The sequence below is a fragment of the Schistocerca americana genome, chromosome 7 (assembly GCF_021461395.2).
Source record: "Schistocerca americana isolate TAMUIC-IGC-003095 chromosome 7, iqSchAmer2.1, whole genome shotgun sequence".
Lineage (NCBI taxonomy): Eukaryota > Metazoa > Arthropoda > Insecta > Orthoptera > Acrididae > Schistocerca > Schistocerca americana.
Genome location: NC_060125.1, coordinates 38,494,140 through 38,518,558, shown reverse-complemented (window position 1 = coordinate 38,518,558; position 24,419 = coordinate 38,494,140).

Here is a 24,419-nt window from a genome sequence, read left to right as displayed (position 1 = left end):
ATTCCAAAGGAATTGGGCAATTCCAGCAGGAGAATGCGACACCCCACACCGCTGGTCACCAAACTCCCCAGACATGACATTATTGAGCATACCTGGGATGTCTTACAACGTGCTGTTCAGAAGAGATCTCCACCCCCTCGTACTCTTACGGATTTATGGACAACCCTGCGGGATTTATGGTGTCAGTTACCTCCAGTATATACTTAGTGCTACCCCTGCGAATCCGGGACAGGTCGATAATAAAAACAGTTTTGCAGAACATTAGAGAAATGTTTCTTATACAGTGTTATTGTCATTCTCCGTCAGAACAGACGGACAATTACGTTAATATTACAGCATCTGTGTGAGAAAATGTAAGATGGTATTCAATTACGTGAATGTAATATTGGAGGCCACGTTCAACAAAACTTAACAAGGGGAGGCCGCGGCGTTCGGATCACGAATTTACTTGAATCTTTGTACACTTTTAGTAGTTCATCAGGACAACACAATGTGCAAGTAGTAAGGCGTACTGCTTAGTCGAGGTCGAGAAAATCGTGAGAGAGGGTCAGCAATGTACCAGTGTGTTGCGAGCTGGCGGCGCTCTCGTGGTTAGCAATCAAGCTCCGCGCTCGCTCGATGCAGTCCGCTCATCTTCCCTTTAATTTATATGTTTTCAGCACTAGTAATGTTATGTCGTACATATCACATTTGAAAGGTAATATAATGAAAAGAGATGTATGTCTACATGAACTTTTATTGTATTTCTAACGTTGGCTGTTCGCTAATTTTTATTATTACACCTAATATTATGTGCCGAGCGGTCTCAGGCGCTGCAGTCATGCAGTCACGGACTGTGCGGCTGGTCCCGGCGGAGGTTCGAGTCCTCCCTCGGGCATCGGTGTGTGTGTGTTTGTCCTTAGGATAAGTTAAGTTAAGTAGTGTGTAAGCTTAGGGACTGATGACTTTAGCAGTTAAGTCCCATAAGATTTCACACACATTTGAACATTTTTGAATATTATGTGACTTTTATTTCGATAGGCAATCTAGAAACCTTCTCATACGACTTGAAACTTATTCGTATTTGACTGACAGCGAAAGAGAACTTGCTTCTCGCGGAGATGCCATTAAAACAGATTCAATCGTATACCGCCAACTGTCGGCACCCATATTAACCCTAGGATGCATGGTGCCAAAAACACACATGAATGTATATGCAGGGCCTCCAAGGCCCTGCCCTAATTTAAAATTTTCCTCTTTTCATATAATCATTCTTTGGCGTTAAATTTATTTCTGTCAAATTTATTGTCATATTGAAAGATACCTAAGCTACAGTAACAGGATCTGGTGGGCCTGATTAACATTTTATTAATTTTTTAAAAAAACTCTAAGAGTGAATTTTTATTAGTTACATCCATTTACATACAAAATATACAACTAATTTTATTAATTCACTTATAAGTTGCAGTTTACATTTTATAACATTTATTACAACCAATTTCATCAATTAATACATACTCATTATTCACAATATTATGTAAATAGGCAATATTTTGACAAAAAGTTATTATTCATTGTTCACATAAAATTGCATTTTTCTTAGTTTTCAACACGTGACAAACAAGAAGCACAAAGGACGCCACTATGTTCCTCACAAATGTTGGTCTTACACTTAATGCATGTCATAGCACACTTCCTGTGTTCATTATATGGACAATAATTGCATCTTCTTCTTTTTTCCTGAAACAGGTCGTTGGTTTGGCAGTATGACATCTTTTTGAGCACCACATCTTTGCATGGCATCAATGATTTTCTTTGGAAGATAAGGGTTCTGAATATGAAGTTCCATTAGTGGTCTTACCTTTTCCTCTGCTAAATCTCTTAGGAACAAACGCTTTTTATCACTTCTTCCACTATGGTATGTCAGATGTTGGGGCGGAAAATAAAATTTCACTGTTTATTGCTGCGACGTCCATCATATTCATCCATAATGCAAATGGCCACCTTCTTGCTTGTCTCTTGCAAGTGTAATAACGAATTTCCTGGTCCATTTGATCAACTCCACCATTCGCAGACTTATAGAACTTTATTATATCTGGTTTCTTTTTTGCATGAGTTTCATCAATGTTTCTGTCGTGATGCATTGTGCTAATGAGAACTACAGACTTTTTCTTTTTGGGAACATAACTCACCATTGTAATGTCACCTCTAAATGTAAAAAAAGAGGAATGAATCACTCTTGAGGCAGATGGTTTCATCTCATTAGGAATTTTTGGTTTATTTTGTTTGATCGTTCCCAACACTGTAATTTGCTTATGAATCATCTCTTCTGCCAGCTGCTCACTAGTAAAGAAGTTGTCAACAGTAATATTTTTTTGATTATTCTTCAATGCTTTTAGCAAGATCTTTCACCACATTCAATCCAAGATTTTTCTGAATAGGTTCAAGGGGCTTCCTTCCCGTGTAAACAATTCTGTCTAAAGCATATGCAGATGTAGCATCACATAACCAAAATATTTTTATGCCATACTTGGCTGGTTTAGGGGGCATATACTGGGTGAAGCTGCATCTTCCACGGAATGGGACTAGCTGTTCGTCAACTGTGAGCGAATCATTGGGAATCCTTCTATTTCTACACTTGTCAAGAAAGAGTTCCCATACATAGCGAACAGCTGCAAGTTTGTCATCTGCAGATCGAGCTTCACGGGTATGCCTGTCATCAAATCTAATAATTCTCCTTATATCCTCGAATATATTTACTGACATGGTGGCCTTATATGTAGGATTTGCCTTTCCATCTAAGAATAATTCTCTAATAGGGGCATCTTAACTTTTCTCAATACCAGAAAGCGGTAAAAGACCAAGAAAACCCTCCATTTCAGCAATCGAAACGTTTTTCCACGTAAAGCTGCCACTCTTCTGCCTTCAATATTTGTGCAGTTGATGATTTCCTCTAGTATTTCCTTGGAGATGAAATAGTACCAGACGTCCTTAGATTTACAGGTTTTCAAACCGCGGGCTGGACCAGGTGCCTTCTTTACGATATTATGGACAGGCATACGAAAAGTTGCAGGAGGATCTAATTTCCAAATCGTTCCATTCAGACTAATGTATGTGTGGTTTTCTATACCTTTTTGTGGTGGTTCTTCATTTTCAGACTCTGATGAAGTAATATTATCGGAAGGACTGTCATCTGCCTCAATATTCACATCTGCAAGTTCATTGGCTGATTCTTCACTACTTGCATCTTCAAAAATATTTCCTTCCTCGCAAGAATCATCTTCTTCAAACCACTGAGCCACAACACTTTCAAAATTTGCTGCATTTGCACGTACTGACACTCTTGCTTCGCGTGTCGGAGCCATAACAAAAGGCGTGTCTCTCGAACAGCAGCTTGTGCAGCACTAAACGAGTCATACTCGTAACAAATGGGCCTTGCAGCACCAAACAAACTGCAGTAACAATGAGGCTGACAAGAGCAGCACAGGATAACAATACCATGGAATAATAAAACATTTGATAGCAAATAGATCAATAATACACCGACATGGCCAATATGTGAAAGTAGTGTGTATTAATGTTTAGTTATACCATTACTACTACAGCTAGTGCTGCCTTTGGCACCCCTGTTGCTGGAAATACCACTACAGTTATTGTAGAATTAATAACTGCTCCCAAACAAATGTTGAAGACAATATAGGCTAAAGAACATGTATAAATGTGTGAGGGCCTCTGAAGCCCTGCTTATGCATTCACGGTGTATGGGTAAACGTATTAAATTATACAAAAAACTCAAAAAAGTATCTCGTTCAGACTTGATAGGACGAATGTCTCAGTGTTAGTGAAAGAGTACTGGAAAGCAGTATGAAAACAAACAAAAAATTACAGATTTTTTAAAAAATGAAGACATTCAAGGGCCTTGGAGACCTTGTATATGCATCCTAGAGTTAACGAAAATGATTTGCATCCAAATTGTCGGAAGAAAAAGAATTTTTTCAAAATATAAGCGAGCTTTGCTTTTTCTAAGGAACTCTGAAGATTCCTTGTGCATGCAGCAAAATTGCATTTATTCGATGTAATAGATGTTTTAATTTGTTTTCTGTGTCTGTATGAGAAATATCATCTTGCAAATTGTAATGTCGAAAGCACATCCGATGGTTAATCGTGCATTACCGTCATGTTCTGACACACTGAAACTCACTGTATCACTGAATGCAGTTATGTAAACCTTTATATATCGATGTTTGACTTGGGCTTTCCAAGCCTGTCCGTAGTCCGCGAAACGTTTGTCTGGAGATCCAAGCGTCCAGGTGCGAAGCAGTTCTCTGTATCTTATCCGGTCGCACGTATGCGGTATTTCTGAAGTCACGACAGCCATACATTTTCGGGAAAACTTTAGGCGTCTGGTCGTTTACTTGTCGATAGTATTGTAAATACATTTGTTGTTATAATGGAAATCAGCAAACAACCAAGTAACACTGGAAGTTTAGTAGAAGTTCATGCAAATAGAAGTGTCTTTTCATCGTGTTACCTTTCAAATGTAATGTATACGAAATAATGACTAGTGTCGAAAAATATATAAAATAAAAATAAAAAGGAGCTCGAGCGAGACTGGATGCAGCATCAACCGATTACACGGAGCTGGAACGCTAAGCGCACGACCGCCGTCATTGCGTGCTCAGGATCACAACGCGTTGAACGCCTTCTTACTTGCTCATTAAGTTGTCCTAATGGACTACTAAACGTGTACGAAGTGTGAAGTAAATCCGTGATCCGAACGTCGTGGCCTCCCCTCGTAGTCATTCTATCAAACTGGTACGATTCTTTTTAACAACGTATGCTATACACATAATTGTCAACAGATGTAACTGACATTCCTGTTATTGCTATTTCGCTTTGATGAACATACCACTTCTGACGATGCGCCAAAACCAACTGTACTGTCTACTCCGAGTAACAGACTCGAGATTAATTAGTGTACTACCGACTTTAACTCAAAGCAAGATATATGCGGCACATATTTTGTGTCCGTTGTGTTTCGCAGCCGCTTCCGTTATAGTATAATAATCGTCGCTCACTGTTTACGTTGTATTAATTTCAACTGAAATACTTGTTTTGAGTGTCAATAATACTCGCAGGTATATTTACAGTGCAAAATACGTACGTTTGGTTATTGACTGTGTAATTCTTGCAAGCTCTCTCTCAAAATATCGGAGATAGCCTACGATGAATACTTCTTAACAGGTTAAATCACTATGCTGTTGAGTCTAAAATACAACTCATACTCGGAGCAAGGAATAAGTGAGCGATTTTTAAGATAATATTCTTTCCCATTTCGTTCCTTAACGTCGATTTGTTCATCCCAAACACCTTCAGACTCTTTCTGGTATTTGCAATACAACAAGATAGCATAACATACCTTTACTATCCCTGCAGCGCTACCAAAATAAGACGGGTACAACGTGGACGCAGAACCGGTTGTTTCCTGCACTTGCTGGCCACAAGAAAACGTGTCTGCTCACGGACAGTAGTCTGAATAGATGGGTGTATGAAAACATTAAGTTCAATTTCCATCATCCTATTACACTCTCAGGAAAAAGAAAAAAGGAGAGGGAGATACAGATAAACAAGCAACTACAATCTCAGAAAAATTGGATGATTTATCCAAGAGAAAGAACTTCAAAACTTGAACAAGTCAACAACGCGTAGGTCCACTTCTGGTACTTAGGCGAGCAATTATTTGCATTTATTGACAGAGTTGCTGAATGTCCTCCTGAGGAATATCGTGGCAAATGCTGTACAACTGGCGCTTCAGATCGTCATAATCCCTAGGTGGTTCGAGGTTCCTAACCGTAATGCTCCAGACATTCTCAATTGGCGAGAGATCCGGCGACCTTAGCGGGCTGCCACGAAGGGCAGCAAAGTGGGACAGAGAATAGCGTCGACGCGCGGCTGTGTTGCGAGGCCCCCGCGGCTGACCTCCCGTGGAGTCGTGCTGCGGAAGCGAGTGACCCCGCAGACCGCCACTGGCCACTGCCGACTGCCGGGCCGTTGGGCTGGGTGACGGTCAGGTGGGCACCACGCCGCTGCTCACCGGTGCTTCATTCGAAGCGGGACTCAGCACTGAAGACAGTTCCACTCCAGCCAACGAGACTCCAGGACGAAGATGCGTCTTGAGACGCCCGTACCTTAGCTAGCGAGGTCTCCAGATCTCTACTCAGTCGAGAACATTTGGAACATTACGGGAAGGCCGCTCCAAACAGCTCGGGATTTCGGAGCTTTAACGAGGACAGAATTTGGTACGACGTGCCTGAGGATGATATCCGACAACTCTGTCAATCAACGCGAAGACGAAGCACTGCTTGCATAAGGGCCAGAGGTGGACCAACGTGTTAATGACTTGTTCGAGTTTTGGAGCGCCTTCTCTTGAAGAAATCATTCAAATTTTCTGACGTCGGTTTTGTTTGTATAAGGGTACCACACTCACCGATTTCCGTCTCATTTGGATAATTCCTTCATGCTGCGTCCTTTTTTTGCCTTAGAGTATACATTAACTGCGAAGGCGTCAGCTATAATTGGTGTATCGGAAGTTACATCATTTGAAAAATTCCGATTTAGTGTTCGAGAAATAAACACAATATTTTTATTCAGTAAAAGACTATCACTTTTATTACATGAAATGCATAAAAATGAGAGAGAGAGAGAGAGAGAAATATATTGGGACCTGATGCATTTTTGATTTTTGAGATAATGAATTATCCGTCACAGAATTCATCCCTTTGATGGCATCGTTCCTAGTAGAGTATTACCTATTTTGTTCCACAGAAACACTGTACAAAATATATAACACATTCGGATTACAGCATTTTGTAATCGTTTTGATAAGGAGTAAAAGAGAGATGGTTTCAGATGTACACTGTTTTTGTCTAAGTGTCTTTTGAATATTATATGGAAGGCGTTAACAAGGTAGTGATACAGACTTTCAAGGAAAAGGTATCAATATGAGACTCTTGTCTGTAGACGTCAGAGCCGTAAACTATTCGTACAAGCGATGTGAGAAAATCTAGAGAACGACGGAGGAAATGGAAGAGAAACGCAAATATTGTGGACTTTAGTAATTGTAAGGTGCCACTGGCATATGTTGTTATATTGATGGAAGGTAGTTTCTGATAGAAAAGGCGTTTAGTTATTTTTTTCGTTAAGTTACGAGAATAACGAGCTGAAGTAACAGATAGTGACTTTGACAGATTGCAGATTTACAGGGTATTGTAAGGTGGAAGACTGCCAGTACGTTGAGTGTAGTGAGAACAATAGCGTCTAGTCTCCACAACTTACGCAACAAGTTTTAGGACCTCATTAACCTAGTGTAACTATGCACAATAATAATCTCAAAACCATTTAGCATTAGTATGAATTACGGCTTACGGACGTTGTAAGTCACGCAGCGATTGGCGTAATTATAACGACGTTGCGTCACAAGACGCTGTACTGTGTGACGACAGAGCCGCTTTCCCCAGTGGCGGCTCTGTTCCGGCTCGCACTGACAAACGTACGCACGCACGCGTGCGCCTCGCCGGCAGTTTGACTAGCCGCACGAGGCGCCAGCGGCCAGCTGCGGTCCGCCAGCAGCACGCAGCGCGGCGTCGGCTCCCTCTCTCGTAATTATTGTGCAACTTTACGCTGACCCGCACTTCAGAGGCGGAATACTTTCTCTGGAATTAATTTACGCGCCGAGCGCGTTTATTTCGTCTACAGTTGCATCTAGATACATACTCTGCGACCCATTGGGAAGTGTGTGGTCCAGGGTAACTCCCTTTGTACCAGTTTCGAGGCCTTCTTCCCGGCCGGCCGGGGTGGCTGAGCGGTTCTAGGCACTGCAGTCTGGAGCCGCGAGACCGCTACGGTCGCTGGTTCGAATCCTGCCTCGAGCATGGATGTATGTGTGATGTCCTTAGGTTAGTTAGGTTTAAGTAGTTCTAACTTAAGACCCATAGTGCTCAGAGTCATTTGAACCTTCTTCCCGTTTCATTCACACATGAAACTTGGGAAGAATCATTGATTAAAAGCCTCTGTCCACTCAAACCGTGCATAGGACATCTTAAAACTGACCAAAAGTATTATGAAAGACTTTTGTGCCACAGTAACGTTTATTCAGTTTACTTGTGCGGCCTGAATACAATACACTACATCTGCGCTGTAGCGCACCTTTGATGAGAGCAGCGTCCCTCTCGAGAACGTTATTGGTTGTCACTGGTACTGCTTAGTACTGGGTTGGTGCTTAAGTTCCTATCTTCTTGCATTAGTTTAATAAACACAACACATACAAATAACAGAGACATTAGTCATCAATAACGTATTGTTCTTCACTGTTTTGAATATTGTGCCCATGCTGGAGTAGCTGTTCGATTCCGCTACTGCGGAAATCACGTGGAGTAGCTGTTCGATTCCGCTACTGCGGAAATCACGTGGAGTAGCTGTTCGATTCCGCTACTGCGGAAATCACGTGGAGTAGCTGTTCGATTCCGCTACTGCGGAAATCACGTGGAGTAGCTGTTCGATTCCGCTACTGCGGAAATCACGTGGAGTAGCTGTTCGATTCCGCTACTGCGGAAATCACGTGGAGTAGCTGTTCGATTCCGCTACTGCGGAAATCACGTGGAGTAGCTGTTCGACTCCGCTACTGCGGAAATCACGTGGTTTTGAGGCTGAGAACTCGTCGAGCCACGTTTCGGAGCGCGTTTTCATCCGGAAAGGAATTTCCTTGAAGGTTGTTCGACAGAGACAGGAAAAGGTCAAACGAATAATGACTTCACAACCCAACTCCTGTGAAGTGCTTTTTGTCAGTCCAGCTGAATGCGGGCGGTATTTATCGTGGAGTAGCATCACTTCACGCAGTCTTCCTGGTTGTTGTTCCTGGATCGTGTCTGCAAGACGTGTCAGTTACTGACAAAAAGTGCCAGTAGTGATGGTTAGATCTGGGCGAAGCAATTCGTAGTACAGCACACCATTGCTCTTCCACCAGATGTACAACATTACCTTTCGTGAATGTGTGCAGGTCTTTGCACGGGAGTTGCTGCTTTGATTGGGTTCAACCACTCCTTTCCTTTCCTTATGTTACCACTCAGGCACCACTTCTCGTCACCAATAACAGTACAGGATAGGATTCAAGTGGTTCAAATGGCTCTGAGCACTATGGGACTTAACATCTATGGTCATCAGTCCCCTAGAACTTAGAACTACTTAAACCTAACTAACCTAAGGACATCACACACATCCATGCCCGATGCAGGATTCGAACCTACGACTGCAGCAGTGGCGCGGCTCCGGACTGAGCGCCTAGAACCGCTGGACCACCGCTGCCGGCGTACAGGATAGGAATGGACGGTGTTGTTCACGAGCAAATTGGTAATGATCAAGCACACATGGACATATGATCAGCCGGCCGCGGTGGTCTCGCGGTTAAGGCGCTCAGTCCGGAACCGCGCGATTGCTACGGTCGCAGGTTCGAATCCAGCCTCGGGCATGGATGTGTGTGATGTCCTTAAGTTAGTTAGGTTTAAGTAGTTCTAAGTTCTAGGGGACTGATGACAACAGATGTCAAGTCCCATAGTGCTCAGAGCCATTTGAACCATTTTTGAACATATGATCATCCGCTGATTTTTCTGATTTTGGCTTAGAGCTTGCGGTAACCACCCATCCAATTTTTGAACTTTCCCCATTGCATGTAAATGTCGTACGTTGGTGGAATGATCAGAGTTCATCACATCTGCCAATTCTCTACTACACTGACGCAGATCATTGTGGATTAATCCGTTTAAACGATCTGCATCAAACCCTGAAGGTCTTTCGGAAGGGAACGGTCACTAAAGTCAAAAAGATCATCCCTAAAACGAGGAAACAAGTTCCTTCCCGTGCTCTGTCTAACGGCTCGGTAGCCACACACGGCTGCCTCCGCTGCTGTCACCCCTCTTTTGAACTCCAACAAAACTATACGTCGGAAATTATCCGAACTCTCGACTTGGCGCTCCATTTTGTAGCGTCCACAACTCCAATCACTATCTTCGAATAACAAAATGACAATATGCTAACTCAAATAGCAACAGAGAAATACAAATAAGAAATGACAATTGGTAAATAAACCCACAGCAACCAGAATACCATCACGCAAAACAAAAACGTTACGAACATATGTACCACCCTAATACTTCAAATGCAATTCTGTCTCATCTGTTGAACTTGGAATAACTAAAGTGACGCAACGCACTGACCAAACACGCCAAAAATTATTCGAATTGACAATAACGGAAATTCGTTTTTAGGAATCTCGATATTGCCGGCTTCAAATTCATTTCAAGTCTACAGGTTTGATTTAAAGTAGTAACAGATTCAAGCACTTTGACTTCAAAATTGGCGATCATATTACAAGCACTGCATTTCTCCCGCGTGTGGCAACAGATTCATATATCATATTCAGTGATTATCTTTTCATTGAGATCGGGAATTATATTCCATAAAGAGTCAATGAGCGAACAAGGAAAACCTGTTGGGTTCACTTGGATGAAATCATTTAGTGAAATTATCGGTAGTGAACTTTTTGGTTCAAATGGTTCAAATGGCTCTGAGCACTATGGGACTTAACATCTATGGTCATCAGTCCCCTAGAACTTAGAACTACTTAAACCTAACTAACCTAAGGACAGCACACAACACCCAGCCATCACGAGGCAGAGAAAATCCCTGACCCCGCCGGGAATCGAACCCGTGTGAACTTTTTGCTCACATAGCTGAAGAGTTTGCTGCGGCTGGAGACATAATTTAGAATGAAATCGCAGTTACAGATGACAGACTTGATCTGCTAAAGTGCTTGACAGAGTACTGGAAACGTGAAACGGAGCAGTAAGAAGAGACAACAGCAAGGATACGTGCAAAAATTCACATGACGAATCCTCAGTCCAGAAAATTCCATTCACACCGTCTTTCAGTGCCTGGCTCGTTTAACTGGTAAACAACACTATTTGCTTACGGCTGCACAGGCTGAGCAACATAGATACTAGTTTCTGTTCTTGAGGAGGAGAATGCAGACGACATGACACTACCTGGGATTACGGCAGTCCTTTTAATTGATTTCTTAAAGTTTGGTCAGTGTGATGAATCCGTTAAGAAAGCTGGCTCAGAAACCTCCCGATGTGCCCTGCAAATACAGTCTCCTTGCAGAGATACACATCCAACTCAAACTAACACAACGCATCGCAAGTGTAACCCTGCAGTAGCGATGATGTACTACATTTCTGTGTTGTCTGTAACAATGAAGTTGCTGTAAAAAGGAACCGCAAATCAAAGAGATTAAGTGGTAGAAGAAATTATAAACATTTGTCGAATCAGAAACGGCTACCGTTCGGAACGAGTTCGCCTCTCGAAGCTACTTGCAGAGACAAGACAAAATGCCGAGAACGTGGAATAAATATTGGGTTACTGCCCATTGAACTGAAAACCAGGCCGAAGCCTTTTGCGGCTCGTTGCACACAAAATTATTACTTGGTGTCAATGAGTCTTGTTGTCATTCTGTGCGAAGAAAGGATTTCAGTTCCTCGAGGGAAGCTAGTACGAGCAGGCTCGAGTTTATTACAGTCTGGGAAACGTGGGTGCTGTGAAAGAGTCGACTGTGGTTTGTCATCGTCACGCTCATCACATCAAACTTGGACACTCCTGCGGTGTCAAAGGAAGCGGCCAGCCTATATGCCTGCCCCAAGTGGCACGGAACCTTTGCTATGCAACGCACAAAGACGATTTTAGATTTCATACTGTCTCTGGTATTGTCCACACGAAAGAGGTCGTGCTGTCCATCTAACCACGAAACCGTCGCTATTCCTATTCTCGAATATTGTTCGCGATTGTCGGAGCCTCGTCAGATGGGAATAACAGACGAGACAGAGAAGAAACGATGAAGTGGAGCGTGTTTCCTTATGAAATCAGTTAGTAGAGCAAGAGCGCCACGAAGGTGGTAGTGACGTAGGGCGTCGTGTATGAAGGAGAGATTTTCTGTTTCAACGCCGTGATCTTAATTTCTGTACGAAATCGAGAAATATGTTACGCCCCACCGGATGATCATACGGGAAAAAGGTGAGAGACTGCTGATCAGAGCATTACCGGCAGTTGTTGTTTCTGCGCAACAAGGAATTGTATGCCAAAGTGATGTATTCGGATTGGACGAAGCACGGAAACATGATAAGAGGCGCACGCTTTGAACAGAAATGCAGGCGCCAGTCAAGCCTGGAGGTTGGGGGCTGTGTTTGACCGCCAGCGCCACGTGTCCAACGTCCTCAGTGCGTTGCACGTGTCAGTCGTGGCCACAGCAGCGTCCTACGTAGTTGTTAGTCCAGCACGTCGGAGTTAAGTGGCCAAACTGCTGGTGCTTGTATGGTGGGCGCATTGGTAGCCGAAGTGTTTGGTGTTTCAAGAGCCGCCAGTGGAAGGTTTGTACCGTGTACGGGGAAAGCCGGAAAACATTACCCCGCAGAGTCACAACGCGGAAGAATGTGTGTGCCGAGTGACCGAGACAGACGGTCAGGGAAGAGGATTGTAACGAAAAATAAGAGGACGATAGTTGCCAGAGTGACTACAGAAATGAATGTCGCAAGACGCAACCGCTACCAGCAGCAAAACAACGCGGATGGTCCTCCACAAGCCGGGAGTTGCAGGGCCAGCTGCAACTCCAGATCCACTCGTCGCTGTTGCGATTGCCTGTAGGAGGGAAACGTGGTACCGAAGAGATAACATCTGGACAATGGAGCAATGGACGAAATTCAGCTGGACGGATGAGTTTTGCTTCACGCCGTATCCAACTTGTGGCTCACTTTAAGTCCAAAGAGTGAAACATGGCGGAGTTACAGTGATGAAACGGGCAGCCGTACCGTGGTATTGGACGGGCCTCGTCCTTACTCTGCGGGGTCACATCACTACCGAGGGTTGTGTGATGATGTTGGCTGGCTAGATCCGTAGTTCGGTACAACTTCTGTTTCCGGATGATGATGCTGTCTCACAAGACGACAGGCCCCTTTTTGTGCATCTCGCATCATCCAGGACTGGTTTTAGCAGAAAGAGCATGAATTGTTGCATCCTTCGCGCCACGACAATCACCAGAATTCAACGGTATGTTTTCGGTGATAGCCAACCATCTCTACAATCGTTACCTGAACCTGTCACCGCTTTGCAGAAAGAATGCTACAAGATTCCGAGATTGCGAGGCGCTTATCGATTTATTTGAAGTTGCCTCATATGTACACGACAACTTTTTCCCTGCTGGATCCGTGCTCTTTCTCGTGACTCGTACATATTCTTCAGTTCTTAATTTCTCCTCAGTCTCCTTTAATTTTGGTTAGTTCACTTTGCTGTGTCCACCGTTGTGGTAAATGAGTTGCACGTATTCCTGGCTACTCACTTTCGACTGGCAGCGCAGCTCGTTGTCAGGTGCAGCTGGCTGAACGGGCCCCTTGAAGCTCGCCAGGCTAGGGGGAAACCAAGCCGGCCTGCTTGAACCACTGCGCTTCGGTACACACGTACCCTGCGTCTTCGTTGCTGCAAGTTGATCTCCTTGAATGGTTGCGGCGGACATACGTGCAGGCAGGCTGGAGGGGAATTTCTAACCTCTGGCTGAGCGGCGCCCGTGACGGCAGAACGTTATTATTTACATTAAGATGTGTCTAATAGAGCCCCGATCATAATTTTTATTCTGAAAAATTAATATTTCCAGGAAATTTTTATTTTAGGCCACTAATAACGGTCAACCCACATAAAGGTCATATAACATAAAACTTGAACTTAGATCCCGGATTGCAATCTTTATTCCGTTTATTTTTCTACAAAAAGGGACACGTCCCAGCTGCCACGACAGTGAGACAATGACAATTTTCCAACGTTGTAAGTCTGTAAGGTCCGAATGCTGTTAAGTTAATTAACTCAACGGACGAGCACACATGAAGCACTGGAGTGCTTTATATGGCGTACAAGTCGGGCCAGTCATTCACGTGGTCTTCCACAGCTGTCACAGGTTGCGGCAGTGTAGTGTAGTGTAGTGTTAAGTGTGTGTGCCGCGCGGGATTAGCCGAGCGGTCTAGGGTGCTGCAGTCATGGACTGTGCGGCTGGTCCCGGCGGAGGTTCGAGTCCTCCCTCGGGCATGGGTGCGTGTGTTTGTCCTTAGGATAATTTGGGGTAAGTAGTGTGTAAGCTTAGGGACTGATGACCTTCGCAGTGAAGTCCCATAGGATTTCACACACATTTGAACATTTTTTAAATTGTGTGTGTGTTTTTGTGTGTGTGTGTATTTGTGATTATCGATGCAGACTATCTCAAGAGAGTACAAGGAATGGTGCCCCACTCCAAACCAAATGACAGATGTCTTACAATGATCGTAATCCCAAGGGACCAGTGCCAAGCGTCATGCTTTGTCATTGACACGAAGTTCTTCTATTAGTGAATACAAATCCGCCTCAGTCAGTTTCCGAGCGAGTATTGCGAAGGGAACTACGTACAGTAGACATTTGGTGTCGATTACCTCGCAGATGGCCGTAGTTCACAGCGACACATAAAACCGAACATCCTATAAGTAAGTGGGTGAAAAATCGTAGATACTTGGACAGTAGCCGATTAATGCGAGTTGTGTGGTCCCGTAGATCAACTGTTTTCCCTCTTTTCAAACGCTGTAATTCAACAAGTACATTGACGGCCCAATCGAACGTTTGACAGTGTGACAGTGTAGTTTAAGCCGGAGATTGTTCTGCGATGTTCTAGGGGTATTTTTCGTACCGTGACTTGGTTCCACTCATTCGGGTCACCGTGAAAATTTACTTGGACGTTTATTTGCGCGTTCTAGGTGACCAAGTGTTTCTCCTTGCTCTACACCTGCATGATGTGCATGCTGCGCTTATAATGTGACAACATCCGTGTGCACAGAGCTGCATGCGTACATTGCTGGTCTGGCGAACCCGACTGACCCGGTAAACCAGGCCATCGTAATGCCGCAGATAATGTCAGGGACTATTTGGAACGCTGGGAGAAACCAAGTGATCAACATCGCCGGAAGTTGGTAACTGGGATCTAATCATCAATGTGTGGCTTCAGTGGACACGCTTCGCTGGAGAAACTTGTAGAATCTGTTCTTCGCCGAACTGAAAAAAAAAGTTCAAATGTGTGTGAAATCTTATGGGACTTAACTGCTAAGATCATCAGTCCCTAAGCTTACACATTACTGAACCCAAATTATCCGAAGGACAAACGCACACACACACACACACACACACACACACACACACACACACATGCCCAAGGTAGGACTGTAACCTCCGCCGGGACCAGCCGCACAGTCTATGACTGCAGCGCCTCTGACCGCTCGGCTAATCCCGCGCGGCCGCCGAACTGAGCCCACCATCGAGGCCAGAGGCGGTGTTGCACGACGGTGGCGTCATGTCTCCTGAGGCTGTCAAGATGAAATACGTACTGGCAGAGTCAAACATTACCACAGGACGGGAAAGAAAAAGAAATCCTACGACAGTTTGGTAGACTACATTCAGGAAACGGGCACCGAGACTGAGGTGTTTACAGCAGGTTATGCATCTCTCTGGGCCTGCTCCTGTCCGCCTCGGTGCTGGCGCTCTCCGAACTTGGACGGGCGGGTCCCCGGGGCGCGGTGGCAACAGCGCTAACTCGCGGTCCGGAATCAATGCCCGGCTGAATCATTTAGCAGGCCGCGCGTCACGCCTGCCCTTTGCCTCCACCGCCACCACCACCACCACCACCTACATACCCAACCCCGACACTCGCCCCCTCACCCCCGTCCCCCTACCACTAGTGCTCGCGCGCTGCCATTGGCGCTGTCTCGCAAGTGCAACGCTGCTCATGGTAAACACACTGTGACGTCAGAGCCACCTCAGGGCGCGGTTTTCACCTACTGGAAATAGAAAAACACCACCTGAAAACTTCATGATGTTCTCCATTTTCTTTCTTTACCGGGTGATTGTACAAGAGTGCAGCTACTCACATAGGTCCAGCGTACGCTTTAACCATCGTAGCGAAACTACCTAAATATTCTAATGAATTAATGCAGAATCGATTCAAGCTGGAAAAAATTGATTCCAGTTTTGACCACCAGGTGTAACTCTGGCACTTTGAATGCAAATAGATTTGTTGAAACGTTTCCTCGTATAATTCGGAACGGGACATGTGCAGAAAAATTCAAACGAGTGAGAAAGGGGCAATGTTAATTTTATCAATATCTGCCACTTATACAATTTGCTCAATATGAGCATGAGAAACGTCGGCGAGATCTTCTACAGCGCCATATTTGCACTTGGTGACCAAAACAGGAACTACTTTTTCCATCATAAATAGGTTCCGCATTAACGCCTTACAATATCTACAAAGCTTCGCTGCTACAAGATAATTGTAGCTTATACTGGACTTAGGTGAGTAGCTGCACTTTAATTGTAAACACCCGCTGCTATAACTTTACATTTAGAAACATTTAGCCCTATACTATCTAGGACCGTATTTCATACAAAAGTCAGTGGCAGCCTGTGACGAAAGAGACTATAAATGAAACTTATGTGCAAGTTTTGTTAAGATAAAAATTGTTATTTTTTAATTTACAGGACAAAAGTACCCGTAGTTGGAGTCTGTCTGTAGAATTCTATCTGCTACATTAAGTATCTAATTTTGACCGTAAGCAAGCCTAAATATTTAATTCAGGCGGATAATAAAGTAACATTTAATCACAAGAGAGCTGGAAAAACCCATTTCGTTATCAAGTTACTGTAAGGGGCGGTTTCTCAATTTGTAAACAAAACATTAAAAAAATAAAATTACGAAATCCATTAGAATGCCTTTATATAATAACTAGAACAAATCATAATATTGGCCGAAAGTAACTGAAAGAATGAGGAAGCTCACCCACGACATTGCGAATATTGCAATTTGACAAGTTCCAGAACATAGCCGTAACCGCCAGTCATCTTAGAACAGTGAGATGCCACAGCTTCACTGTGTGCCACAGCTTCACGAAATGCAAGCACGTAATCTTCTCCAACAATATTACTGAACACACGTATGTTGCATTACAACTCCCCAAAACACACAAAATAACAATCAAAACTAAGTACACAACTATATAAATGAGTAAATAACTATGGAAATTGATATAATAACAATGTGGACGTGGGTACCTGAATTATGTCATTGCGGAATAACATTTATTGGAAAGCAAAACGTATCGATGAAGTCAATTAAAATGATATAAAACTTCCTGGCAGATTAAAACTGTGTGCCGGGCCGAGACTCGAACTAGGGACCTTTGTCTTTCGCGGGCGATTGCTCTACCAACTGAGCTACCCAAGCACGACTCACGCCCCGTCCTCACACCTTTACTTCCACCAGTACCTCGTCTCCTACCTTCCAAACCTTACAGAAGCTCTCCTGCGAACCCTGCAGAAGTAGCACTCCTGAAAGAAAGGATATTGCGGGGACATGGCTTAGCCACAGCTTGAGAGATGTTTCCAGAATGAGATTTTCACTCTGCAGCGGAGTGTGCGCTGATATGAAACTTCCTGGCAGATTAAAACTATGTGCCGGGCCGAGAAACGAACTCGGGACCCTTTGCCTCGGCAAAGGATTTGTGTCGATAGCCGCTATCAGAAACTAAGCACTGAACTATAGCATCCCATTACAAAAAATGTTGACCTTCATGTCTCTGACGCGACCCCACCTAGCATCAAAAAACTAACGTCACATTATGGTCCCCGTTGCCCCATGCAATTTGTCCCACAAACGTCTGAGCTACTATCATACTTTCGGAGTTATTCTAGGTGTCAGTAGTTAGTGAGTCACCTTGTATAACCCTTCCACTTTCTTAACGGGTGCCAAATCATATTAGCTTGCAGATGAAAAATATAAATTTCAGCAGTTTTTGGCGCCTGCGTCAAAGCAGCAAATTCAGTCCAGCCAAACCGCTATCACGGCTTACCCATGTTTAAATTGTGAACGTGGCCTGGAGCATTTGACGAGGCATACACTGTTTGAAAGAGTCAGATATTTTCTACACACAATGTTAGGGGCAATACTAATCGATATAGTATTCGAAATTTCAGCGTGCGGTAGTACTTGGCATTCTTTGCATTCCGACACGAACTCCACCCGCCAGTATCTCTTTGTTATCGTGAACTCTCTCACGCACATACTCAGTTTGGCTTTCCCACTATCGATTTATCACTCGCTCTTCCTCTCGTGTAGCAGATCATTATACTCGTAACATTCAGCAAAGTTATTTCAGAAAATAGCGTGAAATTGAAACAATGCAAAACTTATCACACAAATTTACAGAAATCTTTGAACTGCAAGTCCAGACTTCAACATATTGGGAACAAATATGTAGCAGAACATAATAAACAAACTACACCTTTATATATTCTGCTGTAGAGCAAACGCGTGAATCTCCAAATGGTTCAAATGGCTCTGAGCACTATGGGACTCAACTGCTGAGGTCATTAGTCCCCTAGAACTTAGAACTAGTTAAACCTAACTAACCTAAGGACATCACAAACAGCCATGCCCGAGGCAGGATTCGAACCTGCGACCGAAGCGGTCTCGCGGTTCCAGACTGCAGCGCCTTTAACCGCACGGCCACTTCGGCCGGCGTGAATCTCCAAAGGTAAGTAGAGTGTTTTCGTACTGCAGTGATCTTTTTTAAAAAAAAAAAAAAAAAAACACTCAGAATTAACAATGTCTTCACAGACTTTAGCACCACATTCACAATTATCTCCCACATGGCTCCTATGCATAATCGTATTTAATGGAAATTTGTTGTTTTTATTTGGCTCCTATGCATAATCATGTTTTTATTCTCTTGTAGGTTTGCCCAAACTAGTTTTCGCTATTTATAACTACACGCAATTTATAACACTTCTCGTTATTACTCTGTGTGAACAAAAGTATCCAGACACGGCTATTTGTATTTTGGAACTGACCACTAGATGTGACGAGAGGCTAGCCCACCCATATGAAAGTAATCGGGAATATTGCGTTGGCAGTAGAGAAGCGGTAACAGCAGCCTTAAACGCGTGACTGGATTCGTCACTTCCTGTCAGACAGGCCACAGTTCGCAGCAATTGATGGCAAGTCATCGAGTGAAAGAGAAGTGATTTGTGGCGATCCCGAAGGTAGGATTATAGGCCCGTACTGTTCGTTATCTGTATAATTGATTTAGGAGACAATCTCAGGAGTCGTCTTATTTGTAGATTATGTTGTCGTTTGTCGTCTGGTAAAGTCATCAGAAGGTTAAAGCAAATTGCAAAATGATTTAGAAAACATATCTGTATGGTGCGAAAATTGGCAGTTGACCCTAAATCATGAAAAGTGTGACGTCATCCACATGATTGGTAAAAGAAATCCGTTAAACTACTGTAACACGATAAATCATCAAATCTAAAGGCCGTAAATTCAATTAAATACCTAGGAATTACAATTAGGAACAACGTAAATTGGAAACAACACATACAAAATGTTGTGGAGAAGGCGAACCAAATACTGCGATTTATTAGAAGAATAGTTAGAAGTGGCAACATATCTACTAGAGAGACTGTCTATACTAAGCTTGTCCGTCCTCTTTTGGAGTACTGCTGCGCTGTGTGGGATCCTTACCAGATAAGATTAATTGAGTACATAGAGAAAGTTCAAAGGAGAGCATCACGTTTTTTACTATCGAGAAGTAGGAGAGTGACACCAACATGATACAGGATTTGGGGTGGACATCATTAAAACAAAGCCGTTTTTCGTTGCTGTGGAATCTTCTCATAAAGTTTCAATCACCAACATTTTCCTCCGAATGGGAAAATTTTCTGTTGACGCCGACTTTTATAGGGGGAAATAATAAAATAAGGGAAATGACATCTCGCATGGAGAGGTACAGGTGTTCCTCTTTTCAGCGCGCTGTTCGAGAGTGGAATAATAGAGGATTATTGTGAAGGTGGTTCGATGAACCCTTTCCCAGGCGCTTAAGTGTGATCTGCACAGGATCGACGTAGATACCGATGTAGGTGATGGAGTCACTCGTGAGTTGCAGAGTGCTCGTTAACTGCTTTTCTGGTGCCTTGACCACTCTTTTTACTGTTTCTAAAATCACCTTACGCTTTTCGACATACTGTCATTTTCAAAGGCTATAAAATACAACACAGCAATGCAACTAACACAGTGACTGTGCATATGAAGTCAAACGAATTGGATGAAACGGTCGAGCACCTCTTTACAAGCCACAAGTGAAATGATCGTGTGGTATTGTTGGCCGGGAGGCCCCATGCGAGGAAGTTCGGCCGCCGCATTGCAAGTCCTTTTTAGTTGACGCCACTTCGGCGACTTGTGAGTCAATGATTATAAAATGATGATGAACATACAGCACCCAGCCATCACGAGACAGACAAAATCCTCTCACCTTGCTGGGAATCGAACCCAGGACCCCGTGCGCGGGGAGCGAGAACGCTACCGCAAGCTCACGAGCTGCGGACACAAGCCACAAATTTCTGTACTCACTGCTAAGCGATGCTTGAGGTGATGTGAAGTGCGACGCCCCTGGACAGTGGATGACTGGAAACGAGCGATGTGGCGTAACGAATCACGCTATACCCTGTGGCAGTCCGATGGAAGAGTTCGGGTTTGGTGAATACCTGGAGAACGTTACCTGCCGTTATGTGTATGAATAACAGTGACTACAGAGAAGGTAACGTTACGGTATGAGGGCGTTTTTCGTGGTTAGGGTGTGACCCCAAAATTGCGCTTAAGAAAACGCTAAATGCATGAATAACATTACATGTCAGCGGTGAAGTACGGGGAAGGCAGTGTTGTGGTTTGGGGGTGTTTTGCGTCGCGAGGGGGTGGTCCCTTAATCGCAGTTAAGAAAACGCTAAATGCGAACCATACGAACACATTTTACAGACTTCAGCACTACATATAGTAGGGGAACACTTGGGAGGCTATGACTGTATGTATCAGCAACACAGTACACTGTGTCGTAATGCAGATCTGCGAGGCAATGCTTTCTGGACTGTAACATTGCTGGAGTGGGCTACCCTGCTCAGTGTCCGAACCACAGCACAATGGAACACAATGGAACACCTCTCTAGGCGCCAGCGTCCAACGTCGCTACCTACTCTGGTTTCGGCACCTGAGGATGAATGGACTGCCATTGCTTCAAACAGATTCAGACACATCACTGAAAATGTACTCCCAAGGAAACACTCCCAAGTGTCAGTCAACGACCATCATTATACTTGGCGGGTGTGTAAAGGGAGGAAAATAAAGTAATAGGTGTTCTTTTTGTTTGTGTGCAATTTCAATTTTAAGGGGTAAAACACAACCCGAAAAGAAATTTCGCTTATTCGGATTGGAGGGAACATCTTCAAAATTATAATATACAGGTTGAGTCACTAGCTACTGCCACCTAAGATAACTCCGAAAGTATGATAGTAGCTCAGACGTTTGTGGGACAAATATTGCGTGGGACAACGAGGGCCACGTTAGTTTTTTGTTGCTAGGTGGGGTCGCGTCAAAGATATGAAGCTATAGTTCAGTACTTAGTTTCTGATAGCGGCTATCGAGACAAATCCAATGTGGTGTAACAGTAAGGTCTTTGAAGGTCAACGGAGGTCCAAAAGATGGCATGAACGTCCGTTTGCAGAAGGTGTTCGATGTGATGACCATTGGTATCACTGCAGTGCAGCAATCTTCTTCTTACGGATTCAGTGGTATTCCTTACCACATCGCCACTTATCGAAGCACATGCTCTGACAATTCTCTCTCGTATATCGTGCAAATAGTAAATATTCGCCGAATACGGCGTATCCATCTAACTTGCCATTGACATGTAAACACCATTGGACGGTTTCGCAATACAACAACAACTGGAACGATAAGACTAGTATCGTCGAATCAAGCGAATATGAATGATGTATTCCTTCGAAGAACAAGTCGATATGCTTCTCATTTATGAAGAATGCCAACGAAGTTCAGTGAGAACTAGAAACTTACACGTTGAAAGGTATCATCAACGTACTCACCCTACGTTCTACATTTAAATGTGTGTATGATAAATTGATAGCAACTGAATCTTTATAACATTGGAAACATGTTCGGTAAAGGAAAGTTACTAACGAGGAAACGGAAATTGTTACTCTTGCCACTGTGGTTCGAGATCCCTGCGACAGTTCGCGTAAAATCGCAAGGGAATCTGGCTTGAGCCAGAGTAGTACTGTTCGTGTTCTGCATCGCCATACATATCATCCTTACCATATCAGTCTGCACCAAGAAATAACTGGAACGAATTGTATCCGTCACATTGAATTCTGCCGATGGGCTCAACTTCAGATTCAGAGGGATGACTCATTTATTAATTAGATTTTATTTACTGACGAGGCTACATTCACTAACCATACAAATGGTAACTTGCGTAACATGCACTATTGAGCAAATGAAAATCCATGTTGGCTGCGGCAAGTTGCACACCAAAAACCGTGGTCGGTGAGTGTGTGGTGTGGGATTCTTCAAGACAGAATTATAGGCAACTATTTCATCGAAGGAAATCTTACTGGAAGGAAGTATACAACATTCCTGCAGGAAACATTAGGTCTGTTATTGGAAGTAATAACTTTAGGAACAAGAAACAGAATGTGATATCAAGACGATGGGTGTCCGGAACATTTTTCGCTGATGGCTATAAATGAGTTGTAGAGTCAATTCCCATATCGTTGGATTGGACGCGAAGGAGATGTGTCGTGGCCTTCTCGTTCGCCAGACTTGAAGCATCTGGATTTTTTTTCTTCTGGGGATTCGCAAAGACATTGTTTATAAAGACGTTCCAACTACAACTGAAGATACGCGAGAGAGAAATGTCAGAGCATGTGCTTCGATAAGTGCCGATGTGATAAGGAATACCACTTAATCCATGATAAGAAGATTGCAGCACTGCATTGATACCAATTGTCATCACTTCGAAAACCTTCTGTCAATGGACGTTTATGCCACCTTTGTGACCTTCAAAGACCTTACCGTTATACATCATTGGATTCGTCTCGATAGCCGCTATCAGAAAGTAAGTACCAAACTATAGCATCCCATTTAAAGAAAAACAAAGTTCACTTTCATTTCTCTGACGCGACCACACCTAGAACCATAAAACCAACGTCATATTATGGCCCCTGTTGTCCCATCCAACTTTTGTCCCACAAACTTTTCAGCTCCTATCATACTTTGAGTTATTCTTTGTGGCAATAGTTAGTAACTCATTCTGTATAAAAGAGTTTCTCACATAAAAGTTGATATGTAGTTAACGTTCTTGACAACTGTATAATTAACAATATAACAATAATAATAATAAATTGAAATTTTGCAAAACACCCCACCACCATTCGTTTGTTTGAAAAGTGACTCTATTCGTGGTTTCCTCTCAAAGAGCTCACAGTTCTTAGTAACTGACGGAAAGTAAGCGAGCAAAGCAGAAGGGATTTCTGGCATTCCTCGAGGTAGTGTTATAGCCCCTTTGCTGTTCCTTATTTATAGCAGCGATTTGGGAGACATCTGAGCAGCCATCTTAGGTTGTTTGTAGATGACGCTGTCGTTTATCCACTAGTAAAGTCATCAGAAGATAAAAACAAATTGCAAAACAATTTAAAAAAGTTATCTGTGTGGTGGGAAAATTGGAAATTGACCCTAAATAACGAAAGGTGTGTGGTCATCCACATGAGTCTTAAAAGGAATCCGTTAAATTTCGGTTACACGATAAATTAGTCAAATCTAAAGGCTGTAAATTCAAGTAAATAGCAATGAATTACAATTACGAACAACTTAAATTAGAGGGAACACAGAAAAATTTTGTGGGGCAGGCTAACTAAAGACTACATTTTATTGGCAGGACACTTAGAAAATGTAACAGACCTACTAAGGAGACGGCCTACACTACGTTTGTCCGTCCTCTTTTAGAATGATGCTGAACTGTATGGGATACTTACCAGATAGGTTTGACGGAGTAGACCGTGAATGTTCAAAGAAAGGCAGCACGTTTCATAGTATCGCGAAATAGGGAAGAGATTGTCACTGAAATGATACAGTATTTGGAGTAAAATCATTAAAACGAAGGTGTTTTTCATTGCTGCGGAATCTTCACCAACTTTCTCCTCCAAATGCGGAAATATTCCTTTGACACCGACCAACACAGAGAGAACGATCACCATAGTAAAATAAGGGAAATCAGAGCTCGCACGCAAAGCTATAGGTGTTCTTTTTTCCCCGCCCTGTACGAGATTGGAATAATAGAGAATTGTAAAGATGGTTCGATGAATCCTCTGCCAGGCACTTAATCGTGATTTGCAGAGTAACCATGTAGATTCAGATGAAAACGTCTGTTACAATA